Source organism: Balaenoptera acutorostrata, chromosome 2 (assembly GCF_949987535.1).
Source record: "Balaenoptera acutorostrata chromosome 2, mBalAcu1.1, whole genome shotgun sequence".
NCBI classification, from domain to species: Eukaryota; Metazoa; Chordata; class Mammalia; order Artiodactyla; family Balaenopteridae; genus Balaenoptera; species Balaenoptera acutorostrata.
In genome coordinates this window covers 69,220,867-69,222,666 of record NC_080065.1, presented here as the reverse complement: position 1 = coordinate 69,222,666, position 1,800 = coordinate 69,220,867, and the positions used below count along the sequence as shown (strand labels likewise).

At 41.2% G+C, this 1,800-nt stretch overlaps 1 pseudogene; it reads right to left on the bottom strand.

The window, feature by feature from the left end:
- Positions 1-316: 316 nt before the first annotated feature.
- On the bottom strand, positions 317-879 carry LOC114239236 (60S ribosomal protein L5-like; annotated as a pseudogene).
- Positions 880-1,800: the final 921 nt, after the last annotated feature.

The following is a 1,800-nucleotide window of genomic DNA, read 5'->3' as shown; positions in this document are numbered from 1 at the left end:
GAGGCCCAGCCCAAGTATCGGCTTTTCACTGACCTCATTTAGAGTGAGGAGAAAATGAATTATTGCTAAGATTCAGAAGTTGTCACATTTCATGTCCTGTAATGGTGCTCTGGTGACAACAATTGATTGCCTCATGGGTCTATAGCCTACGAAGCCCTCTTTAAAATGTGCCCCATAGAGATATTCTAGACCAGATGGTAATTGATCAGACTTGATCAGATTGTTTTTGTTTTAGGAATTTGAGAGAGTTATGCTTAACAGGTCTGGAGTTATGCTGTTCTTAATGTATAGAGAAAATGGTTTCTTATAAACTCCTTTACCTTCTTTCCTTGATGTGCTTACAAAGTGCTTCTGCATTAGATTCTTTGCTTTCTCAACCATAACCCAGGAATCATTTGGTGCTGTAAGGGTTGAATCTGCATCCCTCCACAGCTCCCTCAGAGCCCCAAAAGGTTTGTTTCCGGGGATCATTCTGGTGAGGCTTGTACCCAAGCAGCTTGCAAAGGCACCAGGTTGGTCTTGACTACATTTACCTTGTATTCCTCTTTGCCTGCCTCCACTTGACCTTCATAGATTGTATCCACACCAAACAGATTAAGAAGTAGTGCTGGCCCACAGCAGGCATGCAGGACCCAAAACCATGTGCCACAGCACTATTTGTCAGGGGAAACTTCACACTTTACTTTGGAGATTCATGTGCACAAACCCTTCTCAAATGCCCTCTCTGTTGGTAACACGACCATCCTGTATTTGGATGTGTTCACTCTTATCTTGGATCGCCAAGCATTTCTGAGCATAATAGTCAGTTCCCCCCTCTCATCTTCTCCTATATTGTACTCGCAGGTAGGTTTTATGCTTGACAGATTGTACAAATATCATCTGGCTGAACAGATACTCATGTTAGCAGCTTGGCACAGATCTGCAGGTTTAGCAGCACTTCGGGGGGTAAAGTGTTACTAGATGGGTTTTGTTTTTGTTTTTGTTTTTTTGAGTAGTGGAGTTTTAAAGTAGCAGGAAATTTTAACCAAAATCTTGCTACAGCAGCTTACAAGTCCCATTGCCTGTACCCCAGTGTCCTGGTGACATTCAGAGACTCTTCTCTTTAATTACAAGCAGATAGAAAGGCTGGAATATCATGGTTGATAAAGTAAGTAATGTGGCAAATAATTCAGAGAATTATAGCTCATTTTCTAAGACAGGACAGAGACAGGAAATCACCCTGAGAGAGAGAGAGAGAGCCCTCTTTTTTTTTTTTTTTTTGCCTTGGAATGTTCACCATCGATCTATTTCTTTTTTAGTGTATTGGAGTGACCTTGCCCTAATGCTTTCTCTTTTTGATCACTCTTCAGCAATAAACCAGAAATAGGAAATCACTACTAGGTTCCAGTGGGAGCTGGATGTCAAATCCACAAAGCTGAACTTCAAAGTATTTTAACAGATTAAAAAATAGACCACAGAGACCACATGGGCCACAGAAAGGAAAGAAGCTTGTTTACGAGGACAATGCAATTTATAGTCAAGTGAATGATGTATCTGGGATAGAATTGTGCCGGAAACAGCCAGGGACACTTCTGGCAGTAAGACTAGGACAGGTTGACTGATTAAGCTAAACACAGTTTAAAAAGCCTCACTATCAATAGCTTTCCAAGCCATGCATTATACATATGTATATATAAATGATCGTGTGTGGATGAGTATGTACATGGGTGTGGTGTGTGTATGTGACTCTATATGTATATGTGTGCATATGCACGTGGGTGAGAGGTAATGAGTGTGTGTTTGTTTGGGCATGTGATGTAC